Genomic DNA, 13722 nt, shown 5'->3' on the forward strand with positions numbered 1-13722 from the left:
CTAAAAATAAATAAATATGAATAAAGTGTTATTCATCAATTAAAAGTCACATTCTAGAAGTTCCTGTTGTGGCTCAGTGGTAACAAACCCTACTAGTAACCCTGAGGATGTGGGTTCAATCCCGGGCCTCGCTCAGTGGATTGCCACGGGCTGTGGTGTAGGTGGCAGATGCAGCTCTGATTTGACCCCTAGCCTGCGAACTTCCATATGCTACAGGTATGGCCCTAACAAGCCAAAAAAAAACTAATAATAATTTTTTTAAAAAGTCACATCCTAAGCAATAAAGAGTATCTATTCTAACTGAACGCATATGTGAAAACCGTCAACCTACCTCTGAGATTAACTCGGACACCATGTGAGAGAACATGTACGTTAGAGGATATGTGAGGATAGAACACATGCAAAAATTCTACAGAAATATGTAATAAGAAGCATTTTCCTTTGGAAAAAATATGAAAAACCTGTGGAACCACATGGAAATTATTGCAAATATCACAAGTAAATGGTCCAGTGTTTGAAGATTAATATTATCCCATATTTTCCTTGTTTTAACTAATAAACACTAACATATAGTGAATTTATCATTTTGACAGAAATAAGCTAATTTTTAAAAATGCTGTTTTCATATGGCTTCTACCTATATAGAGGTCTGATTTCTTTTAAATATTTGTATTTTCATTTCCCTTTCTTTTCTTTTTTACCTTTTCAAATATTTCCCCCGGTATTCATTTTTATTGAGAAGAGCATCACAAATACCTACACTTTACTTTCACTAGTACTTTATAGCTTTCAAATCCCTTTCATATGCAGTTTTTATCTGCTTCTTGGAACTAATGTATATTCATGCAAAGCACAATGTTTTCTTAGAGATCTCTGAAACTCAACATACTTCTTAATTTTCTCTTGTTGAACTAATGAAATCCAGGGGTTCTGACTTATGATCTTTTTAACTGATGCAAGTTCTTATGCTCTGGAGCCTCCAAAGCACTAAGTGTAACTATTATGCTTTTTCAAGTTAGTTCTTTGGACTCAGAAATACAATTTCAAGGAATGTAGGCCTTAAGTTTCCTTGGAGATCATGTACATGCAGCAACATTTTTCAACAAATAAGGGAGAAATGTATTCTTTTTAAATGTTCTAAAATTTGGGAGACATTTTTATATTGAATCCTAAGACTCACAGGCCCTGCAGATATTTTTTACATTTGTAGCAGTGGTCTTCGATTAAAATTGAGGTATTTTCATCATTGGATTTGGACATGTCTGGGCACATCCGGAGGTTCTATGCTAGCAGTTTTGAAAATCTTTTTGTAGCAGAAGACGGCTTTGTTCCATTGAAATCTTCAGAGGAAATGAAAATAAAACAGATAAAACGAATGACACTCTGGTTAAAGTAGGGCAGGCATGGGGGTGGGGCCTCTTTCTCTCTATAGAAACGTGGGTAATTCTAAGCAATTCCCTCTATCAGTGACACAGATTGCCCTGCAGCTCAACCCCATGACTCAGACCTTTGCCATAGGGAAAGACTGGCAATAAAACGGATTGTAAAAGTAAAAGCTGTTCCCTACAAGTCTAAAAGATACTGAGAGCCCAACACAAAAGTAGCTTGTAATGTACGTCAAAGGAGGCAATCTTGGAGAATGGAGATTATATGACGATGGGTATTTTTGGAGTAAGGAGGGGGTACAGTAGACGGAGCGGCGGAAGAATGACTTGCCAAATTTGGACCTTCAGGGAGCACCCCACCTTTGATGTCTATCAGCAGGACCTAAGTTTCACAGCTTTCATGGCCTTAGCAGCAGACATCATAGAGAACTGGGAAGAAGAGAAAAACTGCAGATACCTCCTAGTAGCTGATAGGACGTTTCTCGAGGACATTTACAACATACCTTAGAAACACTCATAAATATTTGAGGGCAAGAAAAAGGGAAGAAAGAAAATCTAAGCCCCCCTTCACTTGCTAGAAGCCCTACGCCATATCATAATGACTGTAACATACAGAATCCAATGTGTAAAACAGAATTCATATCAAGAGTTTGAACCAAGAGGATTTATCAGAAAGAATGGTGACCTAGGCTTTGGAGGCCTTCAGAGGAAAAAGAGAGCAGGGGGTAAACCCAATACTAGTAAGGACAAGCAACTACTGCCCCCAGGACTCTGAGAACAAAAGGGAAAAGTGAAGTTGCAAGAGTAGCAGCTTAGAGGTGGGGCCTCAGAATCAAGGCTCAGACCTCTGTTAGGGAATCTCCTTTGGCTCGTGCTGGTTTCTTGAAGGCCTGTAATAAGACTTATTCCACAAGTACCAAAAAGAATGGGAGTAAACAGCCACAGCAATGCTGGATCCAAGCCCCATCTGCAACCTACACCACAGCTCATGGCAACACTGGATCCCTAATCCACTGAATGGGACCAAGGATTGAACCCAAGTCCTCATGGATACCAGTAGGGTTCATTATCACTGAGTCTCAAGGGGACCTCCATCCTTTGCTTTTTAAGGTACATTGGTAGGTGTTCATGCTTATTTAATTTTTTGGATAAAATTTTGGGTAACAGTTCAATGATTATCTATTTTATATATAATACAGAGAATAATAATAATCACTTTTTGAATATTCACCATGTGGCAGATACTGTTAAAACACTTAGAAAACTACAAATGAGGAATTTTATTTTATTTTATTTTATTTTATTTTATTTTTTGGTCTTTTTTGTTGTTGTTGTTGTTGTTGCTATTTCTTGGGCTGCTCAAGCGGCATATGCAGGTTCCCAGGCTAGGGGTCTAATCGGAGCTGTAGCCACTGGCCTACGCCAGAGCCACAGCAACGCGGGATCCGAGCCGCGTCTGCAACCTACACCACAGCTCACGGCAACGCCAGATCGTTAACCCACTGAACAAGGGCAGGGACCGAACCCGTAACCTCATGATTCCTAGTCGGATTCGTTAACCACTGTGCCACGACGGGAACTCCCAAATGAGGAATTTTAAACTACAAGTGAGTTACTTTATTCTCAGTAACTTCTGGCCACATTTTCTTTTTGCATATTTGACACTTGAAACAAATAGATCATGCTTGCTTTAAATTAAAACACAGGATATTGGACTCTGAAGCCTGCCTGTGTAGATCTCAATCCCTAGGCTATGCCTAACTTGCCCATTTGTTCACTAGATATTTATTGCACTGTTGCTCTACCAGTCAGAATTCAGGCAGGGGAGGAGAGTCATTATGCATTCTGAGAAAAGGAATTTATTCTAAGAAATACACTCTACTATAGTAGGAGGAACTGGGGAAGTGAAAGTCTAGAACAGAGTTTAGAAGAGCAGAGAAGTTAGCAAATGGTTAATCTGCAAAGCCAAGTACATCAAGTGCTAAATTAGAACCATAAAAGCAGATCCTACAGGAAGCATTAGGGAGAGGTGTTCTTTCTGTGGAGACCAACTAACTCTGTGGGTCCACAGCCAAGTGCTTCAGGATATATATGAGGCCACCATTGATCTTCAGGGCCAGTAAGTGGCAAGGAGACTGACTGGCAAAGCAGAGGAGAACTAAGACACACTGGAACCCACTGATCACAGCCTCATCCACTCATTTGGTTGCAAAACAAATTTCAGAGTAAGGTCTGATGCATCACTTCCAATTTTCGAACCTCTTGCAAGTCCTTTTGACTAATTCTATAGGTAGGGAAACAAGATAGGCGAGGGGATTCTGGGAAACTTAGTTCTCAACTTAATGAAGATGATGTAATAGTCCATCATAGCCTGTTTATGCAACTCATGCAAACTCAGTGATCTTCTGTAAAATGAGAATAATAGCAGAGTGTTTGTGACAATGATATGACATAATGCATGTCAAGATTTTAATAGTGTCTACCACAGTGAATATTCAAAAAGTGATTATTCTTATATATTAAATAGATAAAAATAGAAATTAGTATGATTAACTTGTCTCAAGTTAAATAAGGTGATTATATGTACATTGTTTTGGTGGCCATCAGCAGGGGTCCCTTGGATCTCTCTTTCACTTTTTTTTTTTTTTTTTTTTTGGCTGCTCCTGGGCCAGAGATCAGATCCTCAAATCCAAGCCACAGTCCCAACCTATGATGAAACTGTGGCAATACTTGATCCTGCCAGGCCAAGGATCCAACCTGCGTTCCAGAGATAACACCCACACTATTGTACCCTGGAAGGAACTCCAGATCCAGATCTCTGATTTCTGAGAGTATAACTGATGGAACCAGCTGCTAAGCTTTGAAACCCATCACCTCAGTTCTGTTGGGGCCATACCTTCCCACTGGCCTCCAGGCAATGACTGGGTGTGGCAGCAATGCTAAGGCATGTCTGTGCCTGAATTCCTCTTGCAGTAGAGACTTTGGCTCAAGACATACCAGATGACCATGACGAACCTTCTTTAGAACTACAGGACCCAGGAGTTCGTGTCATGGCTCAGCGGAAATGAATCTGACTAGCATCCATGAGGATGCAGGTTTGATCCCTGGCCTCGCTTAGTGGGTTAAGGATCTGGCATTGCTGTGAGCTGTGGTGTAGGTTGCAGACACTGCTGGGATCTCACAGCGTTGCTGTGGCTGTGATGTAGGCCGGAAGCTGTAGCTCAGATTCAATCCCTAGCCTGGGAACCTCCATATGCTCCCTCCCTCCTTCCCTGTCTGTCCTGTCTGTCTCTCTCCCAAGGTCAGATGAAACCTCTCCCAGTTCCCTTCCCTCTTCTCTCACTGGAAATTGCCCTGAATACATTTCTAGCATGTTTAACCTAGTAGTGGTGTTTGCTTCATGGAGGACATGAATGCAAAAGAAAAATGTCAGTACCCTAAGAAAATAAGGTCTAGCACCAAAAAGTGAGAAAAGGAAAAATTAATAAATAATGATTTAGAAGAACTGACCTTCATAATTGTATTATACCACACACACACACACACACACACACACACACCAAACCATTTCATATCTCCCTACCTTCTTGCCCACATCCACTGTGCTTTTGGTTGGAATGAAGCTTTCACTGGGCAGAGTATCAACCCCAGGAGTCCAACTAAGTAAACAAAAATCCTGCTGTGAACAATGCAGTATTGAATGGACAGACATCTATTCTAGATCAAAGCATAGTTGATATACTATTTGAATATAACTGCAAGGGATGTTAAATGATAAACTGAGGCATATTAAAAACAATTTTTTTTGGAGTTCCTGTCATGGCTCAGCAGTAATGAACCCAACTAGTATCCATGAGGACTCGGGTTCAATTCCTGACCTCCCTCAGTGGGTTAAGGATCTGGCGTTGCCATGAGCTGTAGTTTTAGGTCGAAGATGTGGCTCGGATCTGGCGTTGCTGTGGCTGTGGTGTAGGGCGGCAGCTGCAGCTCCAATTCGACCCCTAGCCTGGGAACTTCCGTATGCCACAGGTGCAGTCCTTAAAGGACAAAAAAATAAAAATAAAAATTAAGAGATTGTGTGGCCATCCTGCTGTATAGCACAAGGAACTATATACAATCGCTTGCGATGGAACATGATGGAAGATCATATGAGAAAAAGATTATATATGTACATAATGGGGTCACTATGCTGTATAGCAGAAATTGACAGAACATTGTAAATCAACAGTAATATATTTTTTAAAAGTCTAAGAAAAAAAAAAAAAGAATTTATGTGACCAAAAATTTACTTGAGTTAGGCAGTGTCAGATTGGAAGTGGTTAGGAGCACTCTACCAACAAGAGCCAGAGGAGAGGCATATAAAGAAAGTGGAGAAACAAAGAAAGGAAATTGTTTGATTGGCTGTAAAGTATAGTTGGCAATTTGTGATTGGTTCATCTAAGTGTTTTAATTTTGCAAACTTGTGGCATTTACAGGCTTAGATTTGGGTTTGCTTATGCAGTCATCATGACATAGAAGCCCCTCAATCCAATGGCCTCCTTGTTTCATCTGATGGAGATATGCTTAACCCTCGCTTCTTCAAATGCTTTAACCTCTGTTCCTGCTTCTTTCGAGGTTATCGGTAATACACAAATCTAAGTAAATACTCTATTGTCCTGAAGAGAATTATTTTCCTATAATACAATTTAATGTTTAAATATTCTCACTGAATTGCTATAAGAACCGTGAATCAATTTTGATACATTTTCAAAGCCTCTTTGGAGACTTTGTTCATTTTAGTGATCCTTTCCTAAAGATCCACATGCCAAAATTATCTAGGATTCAGTATTAGAAATGCTTTATACCTTCTTTCATCTAAAATGAGACCAGTAGACTCCATCCTGCCATTGTCTTGATGGCCAGGAAGCTCAATGTTAAGTTCAGTGTGTAAGAACGATCTTATGTCCTTTCTAGTAATTTTTTTTCTTTTGCGTTTTTCCCTGAATGATTTCTGATTTTTCCTTTTTTTTTTTTTTTTTTTTTTTTTTGTCTTTTGTCTTTTGAGGGCTGCACCTGAGGCATATGGAAGTTCCCAGGCTAGGGGTCTAATCAGAGCGGTTGCCGCAGGCCTATGCCAGAGCCACAGCAACGCTGGATCCGAGCCGCATCTGCGACCCACACCACAGCTCATGGCAATGCCGGATCCTTAACCCACTGAGTGAGACCAGGGATCCAACTCACAACCTCTTGGTTCCTAGTCGGATTCATTTCTGCTGCACCACAACAGGAACTCCTTTCTGGTTTCATTTGTTCTGATTATATATTTATGAGTTTAAGTACCATAAAATATTCAGATTGGGGGGAATACATAGGCTATACAATTTTAAATATTATATTAATATGCACATTTATATGTGTGTGTATAAATATTTACTCCACTAAAACCATGATTACAAATTACTGACCACATTTTACAAAGAAATAATACTTAAGGGAGTAGTAAACACTTTAACAGTTCCAATTCAATAAGTGTGTGAGGTTTACATTATTTTACTTAAAGGACTGCGTCTTTCTCTTTTGCCTGAGTCTCTTACTGTAACTGGAGTATGGAACTAATTGGCTGTAGAGGCAGCTCTGTAATTATACCTCATGCTCTTCAGCTAGCTCTTCCCTCAGGGTCCTCATTCATAAAATTAGGATTAGGAGGAAACTATGGAATCATTTCTAGCTCTGGAATTGTATGATTTTGTATGAGTTTAAGCTTATTCAATTTTGACCTTCCAATATCTACTTGTAAGGGAACACATTCAGGAATGGCAGAAGAGGTGACACTGGCAAGAGCAAGGTTCCAAAGTAGCGTCTACTTATAAAGACACACTCAGGAAATGGACCCTAGTGAAGCATTTCCTCTCAAATTCAATTTGAATGTTACATCACATAATGAGCCTTTTGAAATTCCAAGAAGTTAGAATTTCACTCAGTGATCTCACATCATGAAACTTGATCCTTCACCAGTCAAAAGGGCTAATTCATTATGGGGAAAAAAATAATACTAAAAATATCTCCGATGTCTTAGTCATTAGAGTGGTTTTGTGAAACTATAATCAATTTAAAGAACTTTTTTTGTTATACATTGTGTAAAACAGATACTATCAACAATGGAGAATACTCTTAGTTACAATTTCGAAGGAGAGCTATTTGTTTTGTTTCAAGCATAGCTTAACAATTACTTTATTCTAGCAGTCAAGGTAAACAAAGCAATCTGATCTGAAAGAATTTGGTGTTAACTTTCCGATAGTCTTTACATGCTGCAACAGATTGGGAGCTGGTCTTTTACCTGTGGCATTAGGATAAACTCCAAACAAAAACATAATAAAGGCAGATTATAAAGCATTAGAAATAATTTATTTAAGTCTCTTTATTTATTTATTTTTATTTTTTATTTTTTTGCCTTTCCTAGGGCTGCTCCCGAGGCATAAGGAGGTCCCCAGGCTAGGGGTCTAATCGGAGCTGTAGCCGCCGGCCTACGCCACAGCCACAGCCACAGCAACGTGGGATCCAAGCCATGTCTGTGACCTACACCACAGCTCATGGCAATGCCAGATCCTTAACCCAATGAGCAAGGCCAGGGATTGAACCCGCAAACTCATGGTTCCTGGTGGGATTTGTTAACCACTGAGCCACGACGGGAACTCCCTATTTAAGTCTATCTTTAAAAGTTGGGTAGCTAGCTTCTCCTGGTAGTTTAAACTACACGAACAGGAAGTAAGTTACCCATTGTAATATCAGCTCCAAAAGGAGGGGGACTTGTGTCTTCCAGTGCCTAAAAGAAGACCTAACATACAATAGATGCTTTGGAAACATTTGTTAAGTGAATGAATATATTTGTAAGTTTTTGGGATTTAGAATTGAAGTAATTAGTAAAATTGATGGATTTTATTTCTCCACCACACATGGGACACATTTTAGAATGTGTGTGTAATTGCATATGTATATTTAGATGCCAATGATGTTATATTTCCAGTCCAGTGTACAGCTGAGGTGGTGGCTGTTGTTTTCTTCTAAAATACAAAAATGAACCCTCAACTTGTGGGAAATCCCTTGGGTGTGAGCTTACAAAGTGCTATAAGCTCTGTTTTATCTTGCTATTAAGGTTTTCCAAAGAACATATCACTCAAAACCTCAAAAGGAAACAATATTTTATGTAGTAGATGCAATCAGTCATAGGACAAAAGCAGTGTTTTTCTGAAGGTTTATGAGAGATTCAAAGGCTTTGAATCTGAACATTTGGCTGAAAGGGGCTAGAAGTAATTACGATTATTGTTTGCTTCTCTTGGTTTACCATTATTATATCCAAGAAAATCTTTTGAGAGTAAACATAGGGGAAAAAAAATCATGTTGGCAATGAACCTAGAGTAGTAATAGAAACCCTAGGATCCCCAAGAGAAGAGCAGGTGAGAGAAAAAATACTTCTTTCATAGTTTTGCATGTTGTAGGTCAGAATGCTTACATTTTATTTAAACTTGCATCCACAAAGTTTTCTCTGAGACAACCAAATTCAACTACGCATCAGCCTTAGAGGTTCAAAGATTGAGGAGAAAAATGTCATTGTTAAAAATAAGTTGGTATTTAACTTGGAGGACTGTTTTATTTTAAGTTCAAGATATTGGCAGTTCTTGTCCCCATGGAAACAGGATGTGCTTGGTCCCACTAGACGATGAGTGAAATAACCACCTTCCTTGTTGGCTGCACCTGCCTGCCTGGGGATGGTTTCACCAGGAAGTTCTCCTGACTGCTGAATTCTTGGTTCATCTTTGGTTCCACTCTTCTTTCTACAAGTTGGGGACTTTGCAACAGATTTGAAGATGCATCTGAGGATGTTTCAAGTTATTTATATGTAACACCCACCATTCCATTTGCCTGCCTGTACTATATGCTCTTTCTTCCCTTTCTTTCCTTGTCTAATCCATAGCACTTGCTATTTTAAAACTCTGTTTAGTACTTTGGCTAATCTGCTCTTTAAATTTTTGGTTTCCTTTGATTCTTGAAAATGCAGTGTTTAGTCACTCCTACTAGATATTTAAGATCCACAGGAGTAAGAACTATGTCTTTTAAGCCACACAGAGGATCCGGATGATGCTTAGCACACAATAAACCCATAATACTAACTGGTAGGTGGACGAATATCTCACATCAGGGCTCCTTTCTCTGTAACATGTAGATGTACAAGTTAATTTGCCTTACATTTATTCAGCAGAGATTTGGTGATAAATACCTGATTTCTCTCCAGTATATTATCATAGATCTTGTCTTGCTGTTTGGGCTAGTCAAGGCTCACAGGTGATATTAACTAAATTTGTCCCCAAATAGGTCATAATATCTATTATTGGCCCAAATTTCATAGCTAAATTGTAGGGAGGATATCACCACTACCACATCGAAATAGTTACCATTTATGGAAACTGAAGCTGTATTCACACAGCAAACTTTCTCTAGAATTCACTCCCTGTATTCTACTCTGCTTCTTTGTTTATTTTGTATCATACAAAAGGGCATTTCCACAGCTGCTGGATTAAGTAATGGCTCAAAACATCAGTCTTCAAGGTCATGCAAACACACTACTGTTTCTTCCTTTGGACAGGGATGAGTATTTCAACTTCTGTAAAAATCCCCTGTATACTCATAACAGCCCTCCCCTGGATCACCTCTTCCTCTCAAAAATCATGCTAAAAACAGTTTCTTGTTTTTTAATTCCTAGCATATCCCCTGCTATCTCTCCTTGAAGCACTCCACTTTCTGGCTTCTTAAGAATGTTGAGATTGTTTTCCAGGTATTAAGTTCATAGCTTGTTGTTGAAGTGAGAGCAAGTAAAGTACAATAAAATATTTGGGACTCTAATGCTTTAAAAAAAAAAAAAACCCTAGAATTTCCTAATAAGAACATTTTTAATATATGAAAATGCATATTTAAAATATTTCAGCTTATTCCACAAGCTAAACTCTGAAGGCTCCTGAACTTCCAGCTATTTTACTAGTAATTATCCATTCTTTAGAAATTGTTCCTTTTTACTAGCCTAAGCTATCATTAACATTTTGAAGGTTTAATAGGTGAAATGGTGTTTTTGAGTCGTACCCAAACAGAGGACTCAGTTTTCCATAGATGAATACATTACTTCTCTTGTACATCGAAATAAAAGAAGTCTTCTGGTCTTGAACACGCTGGCATATTTCTTCTAGTACCACCAGCCCCTCTTAGGACATGAATTAGGCACTGAGGTAGTAACTCCTTCAAAACCCAAGGAAGCCACTTGCCATACAGAGGCTCTGACTTAATGGTACCATCCTGTATCTCAAGTGAATTCATATAGCATCTTTACTGAAATGCAATTAAATCATTAATACCCAAGCACCTGGTTTATTTTCCAGGAACAAATTCAGACTTTAGGAGAATACAAACCAATTTAAAACTAAGGAGAAATTTCAACCATGTACTTGCAGCAAAGGGGAGTATGAGAGCGGTGGTAGGGGAGATGAACTGGACTATAATCTCTAAACTACAGTTTTCTTACCCTCTACCTCTACCTGGACAAAATGGCATGCAACATTCACTATCTATTTGGAGCTTTGCTTTTAAAACAAAACTAATATTCTTAAGCAATAACTATAACTCTACATCTGAGTGTAGACTTGATTTTCAAATAGCATTCAGTGTCTTTTTAGGTAGCAGCCAAGAGTTAAAAAACGACCCTCATCTTGTGTTAGATAATACCACAGAGAGTATGTTTAACTTCAGTTTTAGTTTCTGTCTACTGACTAGACCTATTTAAATTTCCTAACCTGTTTAATGAGCTCCAAAAATAAATGTATATTATAGAGAAAACTGAAGCACACTCACTTTTTACAGAGAAATGACACAGAGAGGGCATTGATGCAGTATGTGACCTAAATAACCCAAAGCAGATTTAATTCAATATGGGAGTCTGGGATTACATTGGGGGTCTTATCTGGGTCTACCAGTAACTGCAATGGCATCTTTAAAAGGTGGCACAATCCTGGATCATCTGTGTCCTAACAAAGACCAAGCCTTTCATGAGAATAGTAATGAATTCATTCCTGCTCTCAAATGTTTTTAATTAAATGAATGTCCTTAAAATGCTATATTTAGCTCTGAATTAAGAAATGAACCATAAAAAAAAGAGGAGTTCTCATTGTGACTCAGGGGGTTAGGAACCCAACTAGTATCCATGAGGATGTGGGTTCAGTCCCTGGCCTCACTCACTGGGTTAAGGATCTAGCGTTGCCATGAGCTGTGGTGTAGGTCACAGACATGGCTGGGATCTTACTTTGTTGTGGCTGTGGTGTAGGCCAGAAGCTGCAGCTCCCACCCCCAGCCTGGGAACTTCCATATGCCACAGGTGAGGCCCTAAAAAGCAAAAGCAAAAGCAAAAACAAAAACAAAACAAACAAAATAGATGCATTTCCAACAGGGCTTACAAAAAGAGACACAACTGTTCACAATGATGGCACTTCACTGTGCAGACCTAATGTACAGGCTGAGAAGTACCTGGAAAGGCATTCTATAGAAGCTTCAATGTTACCATCATAAATTCGTTCTTAAAAAATTCAAGTAATGCTGGTGAGGAGACCTACAGACCTGTCAAGATTCTAGTGCAAACAGGTTTATCCAAGTGATTTTTGGCAGACAGTTCAAGGCAGCAAAAGAAAGAGAACAACATGGAAGATGTGCTGAAAGGGAGAGGTAGGTGGGAAACAGGGCCAAAAAGGGGATGCCAGTGATTATTTCATAATCAAAATGCCTGCCTAGGGCCAGCTATGGGTATTCCTCCCACCCACTGCCACTCACTGAGATCCTAGGGTGCCCTGAACCTGGTGATGAGAGCAGCAAGGAGGGAAAGTGAAGCAAAAGGAAAGGTTGGCAATGATTTTCTGATATCAGACCTGGATGGTATCTGAGGAGGACATAAATAACACAGCAGTTGACAGCATAAAATCAAATATTTCAAGATAATCATGGTCTAAGAGGAGAGAAGGTTGTAGTTTTAAGGAACTCAACACTTTCCCTTCATAATGGATTTTATTTCTGAGCAACAAAGACACTTGAGGATTCAATGTGTGCAGTATCTTTTTCCAAGTAATGATGGACACTGGTGGGTGGAGGTCCTGGGGCAGTCTCAGCTCACCCAACTTTAGTTGGAAGAATTCAATTACTTCTGAAAAGTAGCAAATTGAACACCTCTCTGCAACCTTTCCCCAATGTATAAAAGAGTGTCCATCATGCTGAGGGGGCAGTTCATGCTGAAGCATTTGTTTCTTGCAAATTTATCTTTGCAGTGGGAAGGATAAGACTTCTGAGGACAATTCGAATTTATTTTTTTTTCTTTTTTCTTTTTAAGGCCACACTTGTGGCATATGGAAATTCCCAGGCTAGGGGTTGAATCAGAGGCTATAGCTGCCGGCCTTTACCACAGCCACAGCCACAGCCACGCAGAATCAGAGCTGCATCTGTGACCTACACCAGAGCTTGTGGCAAGGCTGGATCCTTAACCCACTGAGCAAGGCCAGAGATGGAACCTGCATCCTCACAGATACCATGTCAGGTCATTAACCCCCTAAGCCACAATGGGAACTCCTCAACTTTAAAGATCTGAGTTCCTGCATGATGTGTCTAGGAATAAGGTCTCTAAGAGATGTCAAAGTATGGATAGAAGGGCCTTCTGTGGAGATGAGATCAAGAATACTACAGTTCATTTCCCTTGGTGGGTTTCCCTATGACTGTCCAGAGGAGAGGAGGGAAATGAGGTGAGCTTAAAGGTATATGTAGTGTCCAAATATATCAAACCCTCTGTTTCTCCTTTTTTTTAAAAAAAAATATTTTCCTTCTTTTAGTTTTTTTTTTCTTTCTGTTTGCCAGAAATACATGTCATATTTCTAATCACACCCTGATAGAAGTCAAACCATGAGGAAGTTATAGAAACACATCCTGATTGCTGGGACTCCATTCTGTGCACAGTAGCAATGCATCTGGCTCATCCTCATTTGAAAAACTGTCTCTGAAAATTTTGGCAGAGAAGAAGACTACCTAGTTTTCATTTCACATGAAAATTACTTCATTGGTTTCATGTCCTAGGCCCATGACTACATAAAGAGTCATAGTTTTCATAAACATAACAATTACTCAATAGGGAAGGGATGAAAACTGTAATCCAAATACTGATAGTAATTTCAGAGGCTGTTAATGTTGTTAAAAAAAGGGCTTTTGCCAACCAAAATAACTGAATAACACAATTCCAGACACCCTGAGCAAATCGTTTTTGTTATATAGTGACTGTAAAATCTTG

This window comes from Sus scrofa, chromosome 8 (genome assembly GCF_000003025.6).
Source record: "Sus scrofa isolate TJ Tabasco breed Duroc chromosome 8, Sscrofa11.1, whole genome shotgun sequence".
Taxonomy (NCBI): domain Eukaryota; kingdom Metazoa; phylum Chordata; class Mammalia; order Artiodactyla; family Suidae; genus Sus; species Sus scrofa.